General features: G+C 45.8%; 1 long non-coding RNA gene across 1 annotated transcript in view; it reads left to right on the top strand.

Annotated features, from left to right (window-relative positions):
- Positions 1–474, top strand: part of LOC112487244 (uncharacterized) — a 1,040-nt gene extending 566 nt beyond the window's left edge. Inside the window, exon 2 of the long non-coding RNA XR_003050167.1 lies at positions 280–474. This is a non-coding gene — a long non-coding RNA (uncharacterized LOC112487244). The remainder of the gene's footprint in view (positions 1–279) is intronic.
- The last annotated feature ends 9,168 nt before the right edge of the window (positions 475–9,642 follow it).

The raw sequence follows: 9,642 nt of genomic DNA, 5'->3' as shown, positions 1-9,642 counted from the left end.
ATGTTATGTGAACAAGTATATAAAATAAATAAATAATATTAAATATATGCACAGTTTAACTATTTGAGCAGTGAAATAATGAAATGAATAAACATTTAGCTATATAGGCGGTTCCGGCAGATATATTAGTGTATGAGTGTTTAAATGTGTTTTGGATAATTTCCAAAGTGTTTTACAAAATTTACAAATTTTCACTTTACTTCACTTCACTTTACAAAGTGTTTTATAATTAGACGTTAAATTTTTGCTCTGTGTCCCTTCTTTAATGTCTGCTGTCAGAACACGCTAAGGACCACAGCAGGCGCCTCAACAACATTCCTCACCATGTTCATCAGTGCCTCAAAGGACAACACTGCCAAGGTAAGAACTTACTAATGTAAATGGTTGATGTGATAACAGTTGTTGAAAAATGTTATAAATAAAGTCATCAGAATGACACCTGGCTGGCCATCAAGGAGAACGCCCAGAGAAGAGTATTGTTTTTAACCTTAAAAATGAAATTTACGCCCTCCGGTGGCTCAAACGTGCAACTGCATATATAAACTAGTTCCCTCCAAAGGGTTGTCTGCTCCATGTGTGGCTGAATATTTAAGGCAATAGGTTTACGCCCTCCGGTGGCTCAAACGTGCAACTGCATATATAAACTAGTTCCCTCCAAAGGGTTGTCTGCTCCATGTGTGGCTGAATATTTAAGGCAATAGGTTTACGCCCTCCGGTGGCTCAAACGTGCAACTGCATATATAAACTAGTTCCCTCCAAAGGGTTGTCTGCTCCATGTGTGGCTGAATATTTAAGGCAATAGGTTTACGCCCTCCGGTGGCTCAAACGTGCAACTGCATATATAAACTAGTTCCCTCCAAAGGGTTGTCTGCTCCATGTGTGGCTGAATATTTAAGGCAATAGGTTTACGCCCTCCGGTGGCTCAAACGTGCAACTGCATATATAAACTAGTTCCCTCCAAAGGGTTGTCTGCTCCATGTGTGGCTGAATATTTAAGGCAATAGGTTTACGCCCTCCGGTGGCTCAAACGTGCAACTGCATATATAAACTAGTTCCCTCCAAAGGGTTGTCTGCTCCATGTGTGGCTGAATATTTAAGGCAATAGGTTTACGCCCTCCGGTGGCTCAAACGTGCAACTGCATATATAAACTAGTTCCCTCCAAAGGGTTGTCTGCTCCATGTGTGGCTGAATATTTAAGGCAATAGGTTTACGCCCTCCGGTGGCTCAAACGTGCAACTGCATATATAAACTAGTTCCCTCCAAAGGGTTGTCTGCTCCATGTGTGGCTGAATATTTAAGGCAATAGGTTTACGCCCTCCGGTGGCTCAAACGTGCAACTGCATATATAAACTAGTTCCCTCCAAAGGGTTGTCTGCTCCATGTGTGGCTGAATATTTAAGGCAATAGGTTTACGCCCTCCGGTGGCTCAAACGTGCAACTGCATATATAAACTAGTTCCCTCCAAAGGGTTGTCTGCTCCATGTGTGGCTGAATATTTAAGGCAATAGGTTTACGCCCTCCGGTGGCTCAAACGTGCAACTGCATATATAAACTAGTTCCCTCCAAAGGGTTGTCTGCTCCATGTGTGGCTGAATATTTAAGGCAATAGGTTTACGCCCTCCGGTGGCTCAAACGTGCAACTGCATATATAAACTAGTTCCCTCCAAAGGGTTGTCTGCTCCATGTGTGGCTGAATATTTAAGGCAATAGGTTTACGCCCTCCGGTGGCTCAAACGTGCAACTGCATATATAAACTAGTTCCCTCCAAAGGGTTGTCTGCTCCATGTGTGGCTGAATATTTAAGGCAATAGGTTTACGCCCTCCGGTGGCTCAAACGTGCAACTGCATATATAAACTAGTTCCCTCCAAAGGGTTGTCTGCTCCATGTGTGGCTGAATATTTAAGGCAATAGGTTTACGCCCTCCGGTGGCTCAAACGTGCAACTGCATATATAAACTAGTTCCCTCCAAAGGGTTGTCTGCTCCATGTGTGGCTGAATATTTAAGGCAATAGGTTTACGCCCTCCGGTGGCTCAAACGTGCAACTGCATATATAAACTAGTTCCCTCCAAAGGGTTGTCTGCTCCATGTGTGGCTGAATATTTAAGGCAATAGGTTTACGCCCTCCGGTGGCTCAAACGTGCAACTGCATATATAAACTAGTTCCCTCCAAAGGGTTGTCTGCTCCATGTGTGGCTGAATATTTAAGGCAATAGGTTTACGCCCTCCGGTGGCTCAAACGTGCAACTGCATATATAAACTAGTTCCCTCCAAAGGGTTGTCTGCTCCATGTGTGGCTGAATATTTAAGGCAATAGGTTTACGCCCTCCGGTGGCTCAAACGTGCAACTGCATATATAAACTAGTTCCCTCCAAAGGGTTGTCTGCTCCATGTGTGGCTGAATATTTAAGGCAATAGGTTTACGCCCTCCGGTGGCTCAAACGTGCAACTGCATATATAAACTAGTTCCCTCCAAAGGGTTGTCTGCTCCATGTGTGGCTGAATATTTAAGGCAATAGGTTTACGCCCTCCGGTGGCTCAAACGTGCAACTGCATATATAAACTAGTTCCCTCCAAAGGGTTGTCTGCTCCATGTGTGGCTGAATATTTAAGGCAATAGGTTTACGCCCTCCGGTGGCTCAAACGTGCAACTGCATATATAAACTAGTTCCCTCCAAAGGGTTGTCTGCTCCATGTGTGGCTGAATATTTAAGGCAATAGGTTTACGCCCTCCGGTGGCTCAAACGTGCAACTGCATATATAAACTAGTTCCCTCCAAAGGGTTGTCTGCTCCATGTGTGGCTGAATATTTAAGGCAATAGGTTTACGCCCTCCGGTGGCTCAAACGTGCAACTGCATATATAAACTAGTTCCCTCCAAAGGGTTGTCTGCTCCATGTGTGGCTGAATATTTAAGGCAATAGGTTTACGCCCTCCGGTGGCTCAAACGTGCAACTGCATATATAAACTAGTTCCCTCCAAAGGGTTGTCTGCTCCATGTGTGGCTGAATATTTAAGGCAATAGGTTTACGCCCTCCGGTGGCTCAAACGTGCAACTGCATATATAAACTAGTTCCCTCCAAAGGGTTGTCTGCTCCATGTGTGGCTGAATATTTAAGGCAATAGGTTTACGCCCTCCGGTGGCTCAAACGTGCAACTGCATATATAAACTAGTTCCCTCCAAAGGGTTGTCTGCTCCATGTGTGGCTGAATATTTAAGGCAATAGGTTTACGCCCTCCGGTGGCTCAAACGTGCAACTGCATATATAAACTAGTTCCCTCCAAAGGGTTGTCTGCTCCATGTGTGGCTGAATATTTAAGGCAATAGGTTTACGCCCTCCGGTGGCTCAAACGTGCAACTGCATATATAAACTAGTTCCCTCCAAAGGGTTGTCTGCTCCATGTGTGGCTGAATATTTAAGGCAATAGGTTTACGCCCTCCGGTGGCTCAAACGTGCAACTGCATATATAAACTAGTTCCCTCCAAAGGGTTGTCTGCTCCATGTGTGGCTGAATATTTAAGGCAATAGGTTTACGCCCTCCGGTGGCTCAAACGTGCAACTGCATATATAAACTAGTTCCCTCCAAAGGGTTGTCTGCTCCATGTGTGGCTGAATATTTAAGGCAATAGGTTTACGCCCTCCGGTGGCTCAAACGTGCAACTGCATATATAAACTAGTTCCCTCCAAAGGGTTGTCTGCTCCATGTGTGGCTGAATATTTAAGGCAATAGGTTTACGCCCTCCGGTGGCTCAAACGTGCAACTGCATATATAAACTAGTTCCCTCCAAAGGGTTGTCTGCTCCATGTGTGGCTGAATATTTAAGGCAATAGGTTTACGCCCTCCGGTGGCTCAAACGTGCAACTGCATATATAAACTAGTTCCCTCCAAAGGGTTGTCTGCTCCATGTGTGGCTGAATATTTAAGGCAATAGGTTTACGCCCTCCGGTGGCTCAAACGTGCAACTGCATATATAAACTAGTTCCCTCCAAAGGGTTGTCTGCTCCATGTGTGGCTGAATATTTAAGGCAATAGGTTTACGCCCTCCGGTGGCTCAAACGTGCAACTGCATATATAAACTAGTTCCCTCCAAAGGGTTGTCTGCTCCATGTGTGGCTGAATATTTAAGGCAATAGGTTTACGCCCTCCGGTGGCTCAAACGTGCAACTGCATATATAAACTAGTTCCCTCCAAAGGGTTGTCTGCTCCATGTGTGGCTGAATATTTAAGGCAATAGGTTTACGCCCTCCGGTGGCTCAAACGTGCAACTGCATATATAAACTAGTTCCCTCCAAAGGGTTGTCTGCTCCATGTGTGGCTGAATATTTAAGGCAATAGGTTTACGCCCTCCGGTGGCTCAAACGTGCAACTGCATATATAAACTAGTTCCCTCCAAAGGGTTGTCTGCTCCATGTGTGGCTGAATATTTAAGGCAATAGGTTTACGCCCTCCGGTGGCTCAAACGTGCAACTGCATATATAAACTAGTTCCCTCCAAAGGGTTGTCTGCTCCATGTGTGGCTGAATATTTAAGGCAATAGGTTTACGCCCTCCGGTGGCTCAAACGTGCAACTGCATATATAAACTAGTTCCCTCCAAAGGGTTGTCTGCTCCATGTGTGGCTGAATATTTAAGGCAATAGGTTTACGCCCTCCGGTGGCTCAAACGTGCAACTGCATATATAAACTAGTTCCCTCCAAAGGGTTGTCTGCTCCATGTGTGGCTGAATATTTAAGGCAATAGGTTTACGCCCTCCGGTGGCTCAAACGTGCAACTGCATATATAAACTAGTTCCCTCCAAAGGGTTGTCTGCTCCATGTGTGGCTGAATATTTAAGGCAATAGGTTTACGCCCTCCGGTGGCTCAAACGTGCAACTGCATATATAAACTAGTTCCCTCCAAAGGGTTGTCTGCTCCATGTGTGGCTGAATATTTAAGGCAATAGGTTTACGCCCTCCGGTGGCTCAAACGTGCAACTGCATATATAAACTAGTTCCCTCCAAAGGGTTGTCTGCTCCATGTGTGGCTGAATATTTAAGGCAATAGGTTTACGCCCTCCGGTGGCTCAAACGTGCAACTGCATATATAAACTAGTTCCCTCCAAAGGGTTGTCTGCTCCATGTGTGGCTGAATATTTAAGGCAATAGGTTTACGCCCTCCGGTGGCTCAAACGTGCAACTGCATATATAAACTAGTTCCCTCCAAAGGGTTGTCTGCTCCATGTGTGGCTGAATATTTAAGGCAATAGGTTTACGCCCTCCGGTGGCTCAAACGTGCAACTGCATATATAAACTAGTTCCCTCCAAAGGGTTGTCTGCTCCATGTGTGGCTGAATATTTAAGGCAATAGGTTTACGCCCTCCGGTGGCTCAAACGTGCAACTGCATATATAAACTAGTTCCCTCCAAAGGGTTGTCTGCTCCATGTGTGGCTGAATATTTAAGGCAATAGGTTTACGCCCTCCGGTGGCTCAAACGTGCAACTGCATATATAAACTAGTTCCCTCCAAAGGGTTGTCTGCTCCATGTGTGGCTGAATATTTAAGGCAATAGGTTTACGCCCTCCGGTGGCTCAAACGTGCAACTGCATATATAAACTAGTTCCCTCCAAAGGGTTGTCTGCTCCATGTGTGGCTGAATATTTAAGGCAATAGGTTTACGCCCTCCGGTGGCTCAAACGTGCAACTGCATATATAAACTAGTTCCCTCCAAAGGGTTGTCTGCTCCATGTGTGGCTGAATATTTAAGGCAATAGGTTTACGCCCTCCGGTGGCTCAAACGTGCAACTGCATATATAAACTAGTTCCCTCCAAAGGGTTGTCTGCTCCATGTGTGGCTGAATATTTAAGGCAATAGGTTTACGCCCTCCGGTGGCTCAAACGTGCAACTGCATATATAAACTAGTTCCCTCCAAAGGGTTGTCTGCTCCATGTGTGGCTGAATATTTAAGGCAATAGGTTTACGCCCTCCGGTGGCTCAAACGTGCAACTGCATATATAAACTAGTTCCCTCCAAAGGGTTGTCTGCTCCATGTGTGGCTGAATATTTAAGGCAATAGGTTTACGCCCTCCGGTGGCTCAAACGTGCAACTGCATATATAAACTAGTTCCCTCCAAAGGGTTGTCTGCTCCATGTGTGGCTGAATATTTAAGGCAATAGGTTTACGCCCTCCGGTGGCTCAAACGTGCAACTGCATATATAAACTAGTTCCCTCCAAAGGGTTGTCTGCTCCATGTGTGGCTGAATATTTAAGGCAATAGGTTTACGCCCTCCGGTGGCTCAAACGTGCAACTGCATATATAAACTAGTTCCCTCCAAAGGGTTGTCTGCTCCATGTGTGGCTGAATATTTAAGGCAATAGGTTTACGCCCTCCGGTGGCTCAAACGTGCAACTGCATATATAAACTAGTTCCCTCCAAAGGGTTGTCTGCTCCATGTGTGGCTGAATATTTAAGGCAATAGGTTTACGCCCTCCGGTGGCTCAAACGTGCAACTGCATATATAAACTAGTTCCCTCCAAAGGGTTGTCTGCTCCATGTGTGGCTGAATATTTAAGGCAATAGGTTTACGCCCTCCGGTGGCTCAAACGTGCAACTGCATATATAAACTAGTTCCCTCCAAAGGGTTGTCTGCTCCATGTGTGGCTGAATATTTAAGGCAATAGGTTTACGCCCTCCGGTGGCTCAAACGTGCAACTGCATATATAAACTAGTTCCCTCCAAAGGGTTGTCTGCTCCATGTGTGGCTGAATATTTAAGGCAATAGGTTTACGCCCTCCGGTGGCTCAAACGTGCAACTGCATATATAAACTAGTTCCCTCCAAAGGGTTGTCTGCTCCATGTGTGGCTGAATATTTAAGGCAATAGGTTTACGCCCTCCGGTGGCTCAAACGTGCAACTGCATATATAAACTAGTTCCCTCCAAAGGGTTGTCTGCTCCATGTGTGGCTGAATATTTAAGGCAATAGGTTTACGCCCTCCGGTGGCTCAAACGTGCAACTGCATATATAAACTAGTTCCCTCCAAAGGGTTGTCTGCTCCATGTGTGGCTGAATATTTAAGGCAATAGGTTTACGCCCTCCGGTGGCTCAAACGTGCAACTGCATATATAAACTAGTTCCCTCCAAAGGGTTGTCTGCTCCATGTGTGGCTGAATATTTAAGGCAATAGGTTTACGCCCTCCGGTGGCTCAAACGTGCAACTGCATATATAAACTAGTTCCCTCCAAAGGGTTGTCTGCTCCATGTGTGGCTGAATATTTAAGGCAATAGGTTTACGCCCTCCGGTGGCTCAAACGTGCAACTGCATATATAAACTAGTTCCCTCCAAAGGGTTGTCTGCTCCATGTGTGGCTGAATATTTAAGGCAATAGGTTTACGCCCTCCGGTGGCTCAAACGTGCAACTGCATATATAAACTAGTTCCCTCCAAAGGGTTGTCTGCTCCATGTGTGGCTGAATATTTAAGGCAATAGGTTTACGCCCTCCGGTGGCTCAAACGTGCAACTGCATATATAAACTAGTTCCCTCCAAAGGGTTGTCTGCTCCATGTGTGGCTGAATATTTAAGGCAATAGGTTTACGCCCTCCGGTGGCTCAAACGTGCAACTGCATATATAAACTAGTTCCCTCCAAAGGGTTGTCTGCTCCATGTGTGGCTGAATATTTAAGGCAATAGGTTTACGCCCTCCGGTGGCTCAAACGTGCAACTGCATATATAAACTAGTTCCCTCCAAAGGGTTGTCTGCTCCATGTGTGGCTGAATATTTAAGGCAATAGGTTTACGCCCTCCGGTGGCTCAAACGTGCAACTGCATATATAAACTAGTTCCCTCCAAAGGGTTGTCTGCTCCATGTGTGGCTGAATATTTAAGGCAATAGGTTTACGCCCTCCGGTGGCTCAAACGTGCAACTGCATATATAAACTAGTTCCCTCCAAAGGGTTGTCTGCTCCATGTGTGGCTGAATATTTAAGGCAATAGGTTTACGCCCTCCGGTGGCTCAAACGTGCAACTGCATATATAAACTAGTTCCCTCCAAAGGGTTGTCTGCTCCATGTGTGGCTGAATATTTAAGGCAATAGGTTTACGCCCTCCGGTGGCTCAAACGTGCAACTGCATATATAAACTAGTTCCCTCCAAAGGGTTGTCTGCTCCATGTGTGGCTGAATATTTAAGGCAATAGGTTTACGCCCTCCGGTGGCTCAAACGTGCAACTGCATATATAAACTAGTTCCCTCCAAAGGGTTGTCTGCTCCATGTGTGGCTGAATATTTAAGGCAATAGGTTTACGCCCTCCGGTGGCTCAAACGTGCAACTGCATATATAAACTAGTTCCCTCCAAAGGGTTGTCTGCTCCATGTGTGGCTGAATATTTAAGGCAATAGGTTTACGCCCTCCGGTGGCTCAAACGTGCAACTGCATATATAAACTAGTTCCCTCCAAAGGGTTGTCTGCTCCATGTGTGGCTGAATATTTAAGGCAATAGGTTTACGCCCTCCGGTGGCTCAAACGTGCAACTGCATATATAAACTAGTTCCCTCCAAAGGGTTGTCTGCTCCATGTGTGGCTGAATATTTAAGGCAATAGGTTTACGCCCTCCGGTGGCTCAAACGTGCAACTGCATATATAAACTAGTTCCCTCCAAAGGGTTGTCTGCTCCATGTGTGGCTGAATATTTAAGGCAATAGGTTTACGCCCTCCGGTGGCTCAAACGTGCAACTGCATATATAAACTAGTTCCCTCCAAAGGGTTGTCTGCTCCATGTGTGGCTGAATATTTAAGGCAATAGGTTTACGCCCTCCGGTGGCTCAAACGTGCAACTGCATATATAAACTAGTTCCCTCCAAAGGGTTGTCTGCTCCATGTGTGGCTGAATATTTAAGGCAATAGGTTTACGCCCTCCGGTGGCTCAAACGTGCAACTGCATATATAAACTAGTTCCCTCCAAAGGGTTGTCTGCTCCATGTGTGGCTGAATATTTAAGGCAATAGGTTTACGCCCTCCGGTGGCTCAAACGTGCAACTGCATATATAAACTAGTTCCCTCCAAAGGGTTGTCTGCTCCATGTGTGGCTGAATATTTAAGGCAATAGGTTTACGCCCTCCGGTGGCTCAAACGTGCAACTGCATATATAAACTAGTTCCCTCCAAAGGGTTGTCTGCTCCATGTGTGGCTGAATATTTAAGGCAATAGGTTTACGCCCTCCGGTGGCTCAAACGTGCAACTGCATATATAAACTAGTTCCCTCCAAAGGGTTGTCTGCTCCATGTGTGGCTGAATATTTAAGGCAATAGGTTTACGCCCTCCGGTGGCTCAAACGTGCAACTGCATATATAAACTAGTTCCCTCCAAAGGGTTGTCTGCTCCATGTGTGGCTGAATATTTAAGGCAATAGGTTTACGCCCTCCGGTGGCTCAAACGTGCAACTGCATATATAAACTAGTTCCCTCCAAAGGGTTGTCTGCTCCATGTGTGGCTGAATATTTAAGGCAATAGGTTTACGCCCTCCGGTGGCTCAAACGTGCAACTGCATATATAAACTAGTTCCCTCCAAAGGGTTGTCTGCTCCATGTGTGGCTGAATATTTAAGGCAATAGGTTTACGCCCTCCGGTGGCTCAAACGTGCAACTGCATATATAAACTAGTTCCC

Source organism: Cynoglossus semilaevis, chromosome 7, assembly GCF_000523025.1.
Source record: "Cynoglossus semilaevis isolate Cse_v1.0 chromosome 7, Cse_v1.0, whole genome shotgun sequence".
Classification (NCBI taxonomy): Eukaryota; Metazoa; Chordata; class Actinopteri; order Pleuronectiformes; family Cynoglossidae; genus Cynoglossus; species Cynoglossus semilaevis.
Note: the sequence above shows the minus strand (reverse complement) of the source record. Positions and strands in the feature narration are given on the sequence as shown.